The 15,317-nt window shown below is 40.6% G+C and overlaps 1 long non-coding RNA gene across 1 annotated transcript; it reads right to left on the bottom strand.

Moving 5' to 3' along the window:
* Positions 1-2,588: 2,588 nt before the first annotated feature.
* Positions 2,589-8,835, bottom strand: LOC145804403 (uncharacterized). Its single transcript, XR_014346055.1, has 5 exons — positions 8,582-8,835; positions 7,181-7,221; positions 6,767-6,814; positions 6,008-6,100; positions 2,589-2,962 (listed from the first exon to the last, which is right to left on the bottom strand). It is a non-coding gene; the product is annotated as an uncharacterized LOC145804403 (long non-coding RNA).
* Between the last annotated feature and the right edge of the window lie 6,482 nt (positions 8,836-15,317).

Genomic DNA, 15,317 nt, shown 5'->3' with positions numbered 1-15,317 from the left:
CTCATCGCACCGTTTTGTTCACATTACTTGCATTTTGCATGCATTTTATCGCGCTATTTTGCGCATCGCGCTATTTTGCACTGTGACCATTACTTGCATTTTCCATGCATTTTATCGCGCTATCTTGCGCACCTCATCGCACTGTTTTGCGCACATTACTTGCGTTTTGCATGCATTTTGTCGCGCTATCTTGCGCACCTCATCGCACTGTTTTGTGCACACTACTTGCGTTTTGCATGCATTTTGTCGCGCTATCTTGCGCACCTCATCGCACTGTTTTGTTCACATTACTTGCATTTTGCATGCATTTTATCGCGCTGTTTTTCGAATCGCGCTATTTTGCGCTGTGACCATTACTTGCATTTTCCATGCATTTTATCGCGCTATCTTGCGCACCTCGTCGCGCTGTTTTGTGCACATTACATGCGTTTTGCATGCACTTTGTAGCGCTATCTTGCGCACCTCATCGCACTGTTTTGTTCAAATTACTTGCATTTTGCATGCATTTTATCGCGCTATTTTGCGCTGTGACCATTACTTGCATTTTCCATGCATTTTATGGCGCTATCTTGCGCACCTCATCGCACTGTTTTGTGCACACTACTTGCGTTTTCCATGCATTTTATCGCGCTATCTTGCGCACCTCATCGCACTGTTTTGTTCACATTACTTGCATTTTGCATGCATTTTATCGCGCTATTTTGCGCATCGCGCTATTTTGTGTTGTGACCATTACTTGCATTTTCCATGCATTTTATCGCGCTATCTTGCGCACCTCATCGCACTGTTTGGTGCACATTACTTGCGTTTTGCATGCATTTTGTCGCGCTATCTTGCACACCTCATCGCACTGTTTTGTTCACATTACTTGCATTTTGCATGCATTTTATCGCGATATTTTGCACATCGCACTATTTTGCACTGTGACCATTACTTGCATTTTCCATGCATTTTATCGCGCTATCTTGCGCACCTCATCGCACTGTTTTGCGCACATTACTTGCGTTTTGCATGCATTTTGTCGCGCTATCTTGCGCACCTCATCGCACTGTTTTGTTCACATTACTTGCATTTTGCATGCATTTTATCGCGCTATTTTCCGCATCGCGCTATTTTTCACTGTGACCATTACTTGCATTTTCCATGCATTTTATCGCGCTATCTTGCGCACCTCATCGCACTGTTTTGTGCACATTACTTGCGTTTTGCATGCATTTTGTCGCGCTATCTTGCACACCTCATCGCACTGTTTTGTTCACATTACTTGCATTTTGCATGCATTTTATCGCGCTATTTTGCACATCGCGCTATTTTGCACTGTGACCATTACTTGCATTTTCCATGCATTTTATCGCGCTATCTTGCGCACCTCATCGCACTGTTTTGCGCACATTACTTGCGTTTTGCATGCATTTTGTCGCGCTATCTTGCGCACCTCATCGCACTGTTTTGTTCACATTACTTGCATTTTGCATGCATTTTATCGCGCTATTTTCCGCATCGCGCTATTTTTCACTGTGACCATTACTTGCATTTTCCATGCATTTTATCGCGCTATCTTGCGCACCTCATCGCACTGTTTTGTGCACATTACTTGCGTTTTGCATGCACTTTGAAGCGCTATCTTGCGCACCTCATCGCACTGTTTTGTTCACGTTACTTGCATTTTGCATGCATTTTATCGCGCTATTTTGCGCTGTGACCATTACTTGCATTTTCCATGCATTTTATCGCGCTATCTTGTGCACCTCATCGCACTGTTTTGTGCACATTACTTGCGTTTTGCATGCATTTTGTCGTGCTATCTTGCGCACCTCATCGCACTGTTTTGTTCACATTACTTGCATTTTGCATGCATTTTATCGCGCTATTTTGCGCATCGCGCTATTTTGCGCTGTGACCATTGCTTGCAATTTCCATGCATTTTATCGCGCTATCTTGCGCACCTCATCACACTGTCACTACAACAAAAAGGGCCTTTGGTGACAGACTGATTTCGTCTCCAAACATCAAAATTTCGTCACTAAAGTGATCTGTGACGAAAAAAATTTGTCACCACGTTCGTGGCCTATACGTCGTCACAAAAAGTACCTGGTGACGAAAAACAGTTTCGTCACCTATTTTTCATTTTTGGTGACGAAATGTTTCATCTCCAAATGTTAAATTTTTCGTCCTCTAAAACATCAATTTCGTCACCAAAACTAAATAATATTTTATTTTAATTATTTTTTGCGACAAAATATTTCGTCACCAAATATATTTTAGTGACGAAAGTTTTCATCACCAATGATATAGATTAAGGTGACAAAAAAATTCGTCACTAAAATGAGCAAAAAAGAAAATTATTCAATGACAAATAATATTTTGTTACCAAATATTTCAATTTAGCGACGAAATACTCAGCAAATGTGACAAAATTATTCGTCATGTTTTTTGAAAACTAATAGCGACATTTTTTATTTCGTCACTAATAAAATTTAAAAATTTTGAAAATAGGTGTACTATTTTCTTTCGAAATTTTTTCTTTTCAGTAACAATTCCCTGCGCATTTCAATAACATATTCAATAAAATATCTATTACAAACCAATAGAAAAATCTGTTCATTTTCATAAACATCGCAATCGAATTTTAACACTATCCACAAAAATACAATATGAACTGCATGGTGATTATAAACATGTCTCCTAATATCCACAAAAAACTACTAATATCCACAAAAATATAATATCAACCGTATGCAGATTACCAAACACATCTCCTAATATCCAACAAAAAACATGTCTACTAATATCAACAAAAATAAAATATCAAGGGCAGATTACCAAACATGCCCCGTAATACTAATAAAAATATAAAATTTACAACACAACCAAAATACATGTAAGGTAATATGACCAAAACACAAAATGAGCTACCATCGGCCCTCCAAATTACCAAACACGTCCATATCAAATCTCGAATCTGCAAAAAAATGAAACACAAAAAAAAAAAAATGTCAGTTAGACAACTATTATTTTATCCATAACATATAGAATTTAACATACATTTTTGGACTTAGTTTTCAAACCGGGAGTCCCGTGCTAGTTCTGTAAGTTTCCACAACTCACATTAGTCCGTCCTGAGGTGTTTGAAGTGTTTCCCGGGCCATCTCGTGGCTGTTGCACGATTTTGGCCCCCGAAGGCTTATTTTCAAACTTAAGTATGGAAAAGTGCATTTTTTGACTTAGTTTTCAAACTGGGAGTCTCATGCTAGTTTCGTAAGTTTTCACAACTCACATTGGTCCGTCCCGAGGTGTTTGAGGTGTTTCCTACGCCGTCTCGTGGCTGTTGCACGATTTTGGCCCCCGAAGGCCTATTTTCAAGCTTAAGTGTGGAAAGGTGCATTTTTGGACTTAGTTTTCGAATCGGGAGTCTCATGCTAGTTCCGTAAGTTTTCACAACTCACATTGGTCCATCCCGAGGTGTTTGAGTTGTTCCCCAGGCCGTCTCGTGGCTGTTGCACGATTTTGGCCCCCGAAGGCCTACTTTCAAGCTTAAGTGTGGAAAAATACTTTTTTGGACTTAGTTTTCAAACCGAGAGTCACAACTCACATTGGTCCATCCCGAGGTGTTTGAAGTGTTTCACGGGCCGTCTCGTGGCTGTTGCACGATTTTGCCCCCGAAGGCCTATTTTCAAGCTTAAGTGTAAAAAAGTGCATTTTTGGACATAGTTTTCAAACCGGGAGTCCCGTGCTAGTTCCGTTAGTTTCCACAACTCACATTGGTCCCTCCCGAGGTGTTTGAGGTGTTCCCCGGGCCGTCTTGTGACTGTTGCACGATTTTGGCCCTCGAAGGCCTATTTTCAAGCTTAAGTGTGGAAAAATGCATTTTTGGACTTAGTTTTCAAACCGGGAGTCCCGTGCTAGTTCCGTAAGTTTCCACAACTCACATTGGTCCATCCCGAGATGTTTGAGGTGTTTCCTAGGCCGTCTCGTGGCTGTTGCACGATTTTAGCCCCCGAAGGCCTATTTTCAAGCTTAAGTGTAAAAACGTGCATTTTTGGACTTAGTTTTCGAACAAGGAGTCTCATGCTAGTTCTGTAAGTTTCCACAACTCACATTGGTCCATCCCGAGGTGTTTGAGTTGTTCCCCAGGCCGTCTCGTGACTGTTGCACGATTTTGGCCCCCGAAGGCCTATTTTCAAGCTTAAGTGTAAAAAAATACATTTTGAACTTAGTTTTCAAACCGAGAGTCCTGTGCTATTGGTCCGTCCCGAGGTGTTTGAGGTGTTTCCTGAGCCGTCTCGTGGCTGTTGCACGATTTTGGCCCCCGAAGGCCTATTTTCAAGCTTAAGTGTAAAAAAGTGCATTTTTGGACATAATTTTCAAATCGGGAGTCCCGTACTAGTTCCGTTAGTTTCTACAACTCAGATTGGTCCCTCCTGAAGTGTTTGAGGTGTTTCCCAGGCCGTCTCGTGGCTGTTGCACGATTTTGGCTCCCGAAGGCCTATTTTCAAGCTTAAGTGTGGAAAAATGCATTTTTGGACTTAGTTTTCAAACCGGGTGTCCCGTGCTAGTTTTGTAAATTTCCACAACTCACATTGGTTCATCCCAAGGTGTTTGAGGTGTTCCCGGGGCTGTCTCGTGGCTGTTTCACGATTTTGGCCCCCGAAAGCCTATTTTCAAGCTTTAGTGTGAAAAAGTGCATTTTTGGACTTAGTTTTCAAACTGGGAGTCCCGTGCTAGTTCCGTAAGTTTCCACAACTCACATTGGTGCCTCCCAAGGTGTTTGAGGTGTTACCCGGGCTGTCTCGTGGCTGTTACACGATTTAGCCCTCCAATGGCCTATTTTGAAGCTTAAGTGTGAAAAAGTGCAGTTTTGGACTTAGTTTTCGAACCGGGAGTCCCGTGCTAGTTTCGTAAGTTTCCACAACTCGCATTTGTCCATCCCAAGGTGTTTGAGGTGTTTCCCGGGCCGTCTCGTGGCTGTTGCACAATTTTGGCCCCCGAAGGCCTATTTTCAATATTAAGTGTGAAAAAGTGCATTTTTGGACTTAGTTTTCAAACCGGGAGTCCCGTGCTAGTTCCGTAAGTTTTCACAACTCCATTGGTCGCTCCTGAGGTGTTTGAGGTGTTCCCCGGGCCGTCTCGCTGCTGTTGCACGATTTTCGCCTCCGAAGGCCTATTTTCAAGCTTAAGTGTGAAAAAGTGCATTTTTGGACTTAGTTTTCAAACCGGGAGTCCCGTGCTAGTTCCGTAAGTTTCCACAACTCACATTGGTCCCTCCCGAGGTGTTTAAGGTGTTACCCGGGCCGTCTCGTGGCTGTTACACGATTTAGCCCTCCGATGGCCTATTTTGAAGCTTAAGTGTGAAAAAGTGTAGTTTTGGACTTAGTTTTCGAACCGGGAGTCCCGCACTAGTTCTGTAAGTTTCCACAACTCACATTTGTCCATCCCAAGGTGTTTGAGGTGTTTCCCGGGCCGTCTCGTAGCTGTTGCACGATTTTGGCCCCCAAAGGCCTATTTTCAAGCTTAAGTGTGAAAAAGTGCATTTTTGGACTTAGTTTTCAAACCGTGAGTCCCGTGCTAGTTCCGTAAGTTTTTGCAACTTACTTTGATCCCTCCCGAGGTGTTTGAGGTGTTACCCGGGCCGTCTCATGGCTGTTACACGATTTAGCCCTCCGATGGCCTATTTTCAAGCTTACGCGTTGGAAAAGTTCATTTTTTTACTTAGTTTCATGCCTACGTGTTGAAATAGTGCAAATTTCAAAGTAGTTTTCAAATTGGGAGCCACGCGCTTCTTTCATACGTTTGCACAACTTATGTTGCTCCGTCTCAAGGTGTTTGTGATGTTTCTCGGATCTTTATATGCATATTTCACTATTTTTTTGTGACCTTTCGCCCCTAAATGTCAAAGTTTTTTTTTTATTCTACCCTAGTTGATTAAGAAATTTCTACTAAATTAACACAAAAACATAATATACTAACAAAGCCTACTAATCCAACAAAATAAATTAGTAGAACGCACCGAGCTGTATACCCTGACCAGGATTGATTTTGATCCACATCGATGTTTTGTCTTCATTTGCATCATATTATTCACATTAGCTACTGATTGTTCCTACACAATTGAAACACCAACAAAAACAAGAAAATATAACATTATTAAGAAGAAACTTAATTTTTGACAATCAACATATATAAAACATTTTACCTTGACGCTAGTCATTCACTATAATTTTTTACTATACCCGTTATGGAAAGTCATTCACTATATCAGTTTTCTCCCTATCCCTTTTGTATTGGTATTGAGACATAAGTTTTTAAATAATGAGTAGGAAGGGAATAAGTCACAATGGAGTTGGGACACATTGTTCATATGGAAGAAATTAGATGGAGGCAGAAGGCAAGGGCTTTATGACAGGAATATTCAGTTCTTTCACAAATTGACTAACACCCATAGGACACAAAACTATGTAAAAGTTTAGAAATTAATGGGGAGGAGAGGAGGGAGGGGATTAAGAGCAAAGTGATTCAGTTTTATGAGAGGCTTTATGCTGAGACCAATCATAAAAGGCCTCGTCGAATGGGGATAAGGCACCAGGCCTAGACAAGTTGACAATGTATTCCATTTGGCCTCTTAGAGCTTTGTCATAGCGCTGTACCATCACTTTAATGAGTCTGGGTATTTTAAGAAAAAGCTCAATACCTGGTTTATATATGAGAAAATATAACAATTATGACTAGCAAAAACTACACATAGAAGGAAGAAAAATGTGAAGTGTACCTTAGTTTTGGACAAGGATGACAGCATTGGAATAAGAATCGTAGCATCCTGCAAGAAAAAAAAATTCCATATTCTCAAAATTTTCAAGCCTTTGACCAAAAATGGTTGAGTTTCCCCACCAATAAGTCATCAAGAAGTATATCAACATAACAATGGCAATGAGAATGCACTTTGGTCATCAGTTTATTCTATCAAGAGGAGAAACAAACCTCCACAACAGCAACAAATGAGGTAACCATCATGGCAAAGTTCAAATAATCTAGACACTAACATGGGCATAGTGATTGTGTCAAAAATTGTGTACTGCTATATGAAAAATAAGTGTGCATTGATAAAGGAACTAGTAATGATAAGATTGCCAAGCTTGAAGTTAGCTTATGTTACCAAACAAAATTTAAACGTAAAATCACTTACCGAGTTGGTGGTTGCCGACCAACCTAAGATAGAAGAGTTTGCTGTAAAGTCAATAGTTGCCGAAACAGAGAAAACAGAAGTTAAGAAAGAGATGGAATGAAGAAATAAAGAAAGAAGGTGAACAAATTAATACCAAAAACAAAATTTAAAAAGGCAAACATATGCACATGCATATAGACATGCAATTGACTCATCGTTGATTGTCTGTGGACAAATACATATACGCATGTGGATGTTGAATGGTCCCTACAAATATGAAAGCTCCCTCTCTAGGTTCAAATATGATATGATTCCGACATGTTTGCATGCCAATCATGATTTTGAGATCTCCCATGCCAAGTCCAAGAAATGGACAAAATAGAATTAAAATGGTGGACAAAATAGAATTAAAACGGGGGACAACTGAATTCCAAGTTTATAATATCCAAACCAAATAATATAAACTAAGCTTAACACATCATAACAATTACTAATGTAACCAAATTAATATCAAATGCATTTCAATATCCCAAATTTTATTCAAATATCCAACAAAACTAAACATAAGAATCATAAAATGTGTCTAACTATATCCAACAATCCCAAACATGCTGAGTGGTTACCAATTCTAAATCTACTACAGTCATGCTTACTGGCTTATCTGTGACATAATTCGACCCGATAAAGGATGGTTGTGGTAGCTCACATATAGTCACACACCTTCATAAACAAGGACCCTAATAAATAACAAACCATAAAGAAAAGAAAAGAAAAGCTGTAATCAATTCCAAAGACATCCACCATCAATTAGTAAATACTGTGACATCAATGCCCTTGAGCTATCTATAATGCAAATTAATCCTTCAGGATAACAAAAGCATTCATTTACGACCACATGAAGCTTATGCTAAAATTGGCTTGCCCAGAATATATAAAATATGGTCATTCAAAATTTGGAATCTTCAATTCACAATAATAACGAGCTGGGAAAAATACACCTCCTCTTGACTGAGCCCAAAATAACTCTTTTGACTTAGAGACATCATTTCAAACCAAAAACACATGAGGTGCCCCCTCCCCCCCCAAAAAAAAAAAAAAAAAAAAAAAAAAACACGATGAAGATTGAAAATTACAGTTCTACTGAGTTTCCTCAGCACCAGAAATATGGTTTTAGAAAATTAATCACTTTACAAATGATAATGAGAATAGAACAGCACTCACAGACTAAATCCACAATCGAAGCAGTTTTTTTAATTATAAAAAAAACCCCTAACTTTAAGCTAATTCCAACAACCCAACACGCAATGCAACACATGAACAAAATATTGAAACTCCAATACAAAACCCTAGGACAAACAATCACATTAATCGTGAATTTCGATAGCTAAATGATGGGGGAAAATGAAAAAATTAAAAATTCACCTCGAGTTTTTACAAGGCAACCGACTCGGGCGCGCGGTGATGCTCATGAAGGTCTCGATTGCTTCTTGATTGGGTCTCGCCATAAGAGAAGTCCACGAATTTGTAGAGAGATTGAGAAAGGGTCTTGATTGTATTCTCTCTGAACTGATTTGTGTGTTTATTCAAAACGAGAGAGAGAGAGAGAGAAATTAGAGAACAAAAGAGGGGTTTACCTATCTTAGAAAAAAAAAGAGGAAATTTTGAGAGGTAAACTACCCATCGCCCAAAAAAAAATTGAAATTGAAATTAAAAATAAAAATAATTTTTTGTTTTTGTTTTTCAAAATTAAAATTAATTTGAGAACTATAACAATTAAAAATATATTTTTAAAATTTTAAAAATTATTTATGACTTCCTAAAAATAAAATTATACAAAAATAATAAGAATTTTTTTATTTTTTCACTAATTTTGTTTTTTTAGTTTTTCAAAAAAAAATAAATCTGAAACAAGTTTCTGAAAATAAAACCAAACATATTGAGGTCATGTAGGATGAGGTTTGGTGGTCAAATCTATGTGTGAGAAGAAGAACTGATATATCTAAGGCGCTAATATATTCATTTTCCTCGAAAAAACCTTTAGCAACTAAACCATTTATTTGGTGGCAAAATTATTTCTTCACTAAAAGAAAAAATTATTAGCCACAAAAATAGTTTTCTCACTAAATAATATTAAAATATTAAAAATTATTGGTGATGAAAATATATTCGTCATTAATAATTTTATTATTGGTGACCAATTTTTTCCTCACCAAAAGTTTGAAAATTTGGCACCATCCGAAAAATTAGCGGGAAAATCTTTAGTGACAAAAAAAATATAAATAATGACGAAAAATAATTTCGTCACCTAATTTTTTTATTATGTATGCAGATTGGTGACGAAATTTTATTTTTGTCTCTAAAAATGGTACATTTGGAGACGAAAAATTATTTTCTTCACTAAATGGTACGTCTTTCGTGACAAAATTTATTTTCGTCATTAGTTTTCGTCTCCAAAGACACTTTTTGTTGTAGTGTGTTTTGGGCACACTACTTGCGTTTTCCACGCATTTTGTCGTACTATCTTGCGCATCTCATCGCACTGTTTTGTTCACATTACTTGCATTTTGCATGCATTTTATCGGGCTATTTTGCGCATCGCGCTATTTTGCGCTATGACCATTACTTGCATTTTCCATGCATTTTGTCGCGCTATCTTGCGCACCTCATCGCACTGTTTTGTGCACACTACTTGCGTTTTGCATGCATTTTATCGCGCTATCCTGCGCACCTCATCGCACCGTTTTGTTCACATTACTTGCATTTTGCATGCATTTTATCGCGCTATTTTGCGCATCGCGCTATTTTGCACTGTGACCATTACTTGCATTTTCCATGCATTTTATCGCGCTATCTTGCGCACCTCATCGCACTGTTTTGTGCACATTACTTGCGTTTTGCATGCATTTTGTCGCGCTATCTTGCGCACCTCATCGCACTGTTTTGTGCACACTACTTGCGTTTTGCATGCATTTTGTCGCGCTATCTTGCGCACCTCATCGCACTATTTTGTTCACATTACTTGCATTTTGCATGCATTTTATCGCGCTGTTTTGCGAATCGCGCTATTTTGCGCTGTGACCATTACTTGCATTTTCCATGCATTTTATCGCGCTATCTTGCGCACCTCATCGCGCTGTTTTGTGCACTTTACTTGCGTTTTGCATGCACTTTGTAGCGCTATCTTGCGCACCTCATCGCACTGTTTTGTTCACATTACTTGCATTTTGCATGCATTTTATCGCGCTATTTTGCGCTGTGACCATTACTTGCATTTTCCACGCATTTTATCGCGCTATCTTGCGCACCTCATCGCACTGTTTTGTGCACACTACTTGCGTTTTCCATGCATTTTGTCGTGCTATCTTGCGCACCTCATCGCACTGTTTTGTTCACATTACTTGCATTTTGCATGCATTTTATCGCGCTATTTTGCGCGTCGCGCTATTTTGCGCTATGACCGTTACTTGCATTTTCCATGCATTTTATCGCGCTATCTTGCGCACCTCATCGCACTGTTTTGTGCACACTACTTGCGTTTTGCATGCATTTTATCGCGCTATCTTGCGCACCTCATCGCACTGTTTTGTTCACATTACTTGCATTTTGCATGCATTTTATCGCGCTATTTTGCGCATCGCGCTATTTTGCGTTGTGACCATTACTTGCATTTTCCATGCATTTTATCGCGCTATCTTGCGCACCTCATCGCACTGTTTTGTGCACATTACTTGCGTTTTGCATGCATTTTGTCGCGCTATCTTGCACACCTCATCGCACTGTTTTGTTCACATTACTTGCATTTTGCATGCATTTTATCGCGCTATTTTGCACATCGCGCTATTTTGCACTGTGACCATTACTTGCATTTTCCATGCATTTTATCGCGCTATCTTGCGCACCTCATCGCACTGTTTTGCGCACATTACTTGCGTTTTGCATGCATTTTGTCGCGCTATCTTGCGCACCTCATCGCACTGTTTTGTTCACATTACTTGCACTTTGCATGCATTTTATCGCGCTATTTTCCGCATCGCGCTATTTTTCACTGTGACCATTACTTGCATTTTCCATGCATTTTATCGCGCTATCTTGCGCACCTCATCGCACTGTTTTGTGCACATTACTTGCGTTTTGCATGCACTTTGAAGCGCTATCTTGCGCACCTCATCGCACTGTTTTGTTCACGTTACTTGCATTTTGCATGCATTTTATCGCGCTATTTTGCGCTGTGACCATTACTTGCATTTTCCATGCATTTTATCGCGTTATCTTGTGCACCTCATCGCACTGTTTTGTGCACATTACTTGCGTTTTGCATGCATTTTGCCGTGCTATCTTGCGCACCTCATCGCACTGTTTTGTTCACATTACTTGCATTTTGCATGCATTTTATCGCGCTATTTTGCGCATCGCGCTATTTTGCGCTGTGACCATTGCTTGCAATTTCCATGCATTTTATCGCGCTATCTTGCGCACCTCATCGCACTGTTTTGGGCACACTACTTGCGTTTTCCACGCATTTTGTCGTACTATCTTGTGCACCTCATCGCACTGTTTTGTTCACATTACTTGCATTTTGCATGCATTTTATCGCGCTATTTTGCGCATCGCGCTATTTTGCGCTATGACCATTACTTGCATTTTCCATGCATTTTGTCGCGCTATCTTGCGCACCTCATCGCACTGTTTTGTGCACACTACTTGCGTTTTGCATGCATTTTATCGCGCTATCCTGCGCACCTCATCGCACCGTTTTGTTCACATTACTTGCATTTTGCATGCATTTTATCGCGCTATTTTGCGCATCGCGCTATTTTGCACTGTGACCATTACTTGCATTTTCCATGCATTTTATCGCGCTATCTTGCGCACCTCATCGCACTGTTTTGTGCACATTACTTGCGTTTTGCATGCATTTTGTCGCGCTATCTTGCGCACCTCATCGCACTGTTTTGTGCACACTACTTGCGTTTTGCATGCATTTTGTCGCGCTATCTTGCGCACCTCATCGCACTGTTTTGTTCACATTACTTGCATTTTGCATGCATTTTATCGCGCTGTTTTACGAATCGCGCTATTTTGCGCTGTGACCATTACTTGCATTTTCCATGCATTTTATCGCGCTATCTTGCGCACCTCATCGCGCTGTTTTGTGCACATTACTTGCGTTTTGCATGCACTTTGTAGCGCTATCTTGCGCACCTCATCGCACTGTTTTGTTCACATTACTTGCATTTTGCATGCATTTTATCGCGCTATTTTGCGCTGTCACCATTACTTGCATTTTCCACGCATTTTATCGCGCTATCTTGCGCACCTCATCGCACTGTTTTGTGCACACTACTTGCGTTTTCCATGCATTTTGTCGTGCTATCTTGCGCACCTCATCGCACTGTTTTGTTCACATTACTTGCATTTTGCATGCATTTTATCGCGCTATTTTGCGCGTCGCGCTATTTTGCGCTATGACCGTTACTTGCATTTTCCATGCATTTTATCGCGCTATCTTGCGCACCTCATCGCACTGTTTTGTGCACACTACTTGCGTTTTGCATGCATTTTATCCCGCTATCTTGCGCGCCTCATCGCACTGTTTTGTTCACATTACTTGCATTTTGCATGCATTTTATCGCGGTATTTTGCGCATCGCGCTATTTTGCGTTGTGACCATTACTTGCATTTTCCATGCATTTTATCGCGCTATATTGCGCACCTCATCGCACTGTTTTGTGCACATTACTTGCGTTTTGCATGCATTTTGTCGCGCTATCTTGCACACCTCATCGCACTGTTTTGTTCACATTACTTGCATTTTGCATGCATTTTATCGCGCTATTTTGCACATCGCGCTATTTTGCACTGTGACCATTACTTGCATTTTCCATGCATTTTATCGCGCTATCTTGCGCACCTCATCGCACTGTTTTGCGCACATGACTTGCGTTTTGCATGCATTTTGTCGCGCTATCTTGCGCACCTCATCGCACTGTTTTGTTCACGTTACTTGCATTTTGCATGCATTTTATCGCGCTATTTTCCGCATCGCGCTATTTTTCACTGTGACCATTACTTGCATTTTCCATGCATTTTATCGCGCTATCTTGCGCACCTCATCGCACTATTTTGTGCACATTACTTGCGTTTTGCCTGCACTTTGAAGCGCTATCTTGCGCACCTCATCGCACTGTTTTGTTCACGTTACTTGCATTTTGCATGCATTTTATCGCGCTATTTTGCGCTGTGACCATTACTTGCATTTTCCATGCATTTTATCGCGCTATCTTGGGCACCTCATCGCACTGTTTTGTGCACATTACTTGCGTTTTGCATGCATTTTGCCGCGCTATCTTGCGCACCTCATCGCACTGTTTTGTTCACATTACTTGCATTTTGCATGCATTTTATCGCGCTATTTTGCGCATCGCGCTATTTTGCGCTGTGACCATTGCTTGCAATTTCCATGCATTTTATCGCGCTATCTTGCGCACCTCATCGCACTGTTTTGTGCACACTACTTGCTTTTTCCATGCATTTTGTCGTGCTATCTTGCGCACCTCATCGCACTGTTTTGTTCACATTACTTGCATTTTGCATGCATTTCATCGCGCTATTTTGCGCATCGCGCTATTTTGCGCTATGACCATTACTTGCATTTTCCATGCATTTTATCGCGATATCTTGCGCACTTCATCGCACTGTTTTGTGCACACTACTTGCGTTTTGCATGCATTTTATCGCGCTATCTTGCGCACCTCATCGCACTGTTTTGTTCACATTACTTGCATTTTGCATGCATTTTATCGCGCTATTTTGCGCATCGCGCTATTTTGCACTGTGACCATTACTTGCATTTTCCATGCATTTTATCGCGCTATCTTGCGCACCTCATCGCACTGTTTTGCGCACATTACTTGCGTTATGCATGCATTTTGTCGCGCTATCTTGCACACCTCATCGCACTGTTTTGTTCACATTACTTGCATTTTGCATGCATTTTATCGCGCTATTTTGCACATCGCGCTATTTTGCACTGTGACCATTACTTGCATTTTCCATGCATTTTATCGCGCTATCTTGCGCACCTCATCGCATTGTTTTGCGCACATTACTTGCGTTTTGCATGCATTTTGTCGCGCTATCTTGCGCACCTCATCGCACTGTTTTGTTCACATTACTTGCATTTTGCATGCATTTTGTCGCGCTATTTTGCGCATCGCGCTATTTTTCACTGTGACCATTACTTGCATTTTCCATGCATTTTATCGCGCTATCTTGCGCACCTCATCGCACTGTTTTGTGCACATTACTTGCGTTTTGCATGCAGTTTGTAGCGCTATCTTGCGCACCTCATCGCACTGTTTTGCGCACATTACTTGCGTTTTGCATGCATTTTGTCGCGCTGTCTTGCGCACCTCATCGCACTGTTTTGTTCACATTACTTGCATTTTGCATGCATTTCATCGCGCTATTTTCCGCATCGCGCTATTTTTCACTGTGACCATTACTTGCATTTTCCATGCATTTTATCGCGCTATCTTGCGCACCTCATCGCACTGTTTTGTGCACATTACTTGCGTTTTGCATGCACTTTGAAGCGCTATCTTGCGCACCTCATCGCACTGTTTTGTTCACGTTACTTGCATTTTGCATGCATTTTATCGCGCTATTTTGCGCTGTGACCATTACTTGCATTTTCCATGCATTTTATCGCGCTATCTTGTGCACCTCATCGCACTGTTTTGTGCACATTACTTGCGTTTTGCATGCATTTTGCCGTGCTATCTTGCGCACCTCATCGCACTGTTTTGTTCACATTACTTGCATTTTGCATGCATTTTATCGCGCTATTTTGCGCATCGCGCTATTTTGCGCTGTGACCATTGCTTGCAATTTCCATGCATTTTATCGCGCTATCTTGCGCACCTCATCGCACTGTTTTGGGCACACTACTTGCGTTTTCCACGCATTTTGTCGTACTATCTTGCGCACCTCATCGCACTGTTTTGTTCACATTACTTGCATTTTGCATGCATTTTGTCGCGCTATTTTGCGCATCGCGCTATTTTGCGCTATGACCATTACTTGCATTTTCCATGCATTTTATCGCGCTATCTTGCGCACCTCATCGCACTGTTTTGTGCACACTACTTGCGTTTTG

Source organism: Camellia sinensis, chromosome 12 (assembly GCF_055761805.1).
Source record: "Camellia sinensis isolate YWXY chromosome 12, ASM5576180v1, whole genome shotgun sequence".
In the NCBI taxonomy this organism is placed as follows: Eukaryota; Viridiplantae; Streptophyta; class Magnoliopsida; order Ericales; family Theaceae; genus Camellia; species Camellia sinensis.
Note: the sequence above shows the minus strand (reverse complement) of the source record. Positions and strands in the feature narration are given on the sequence as shown.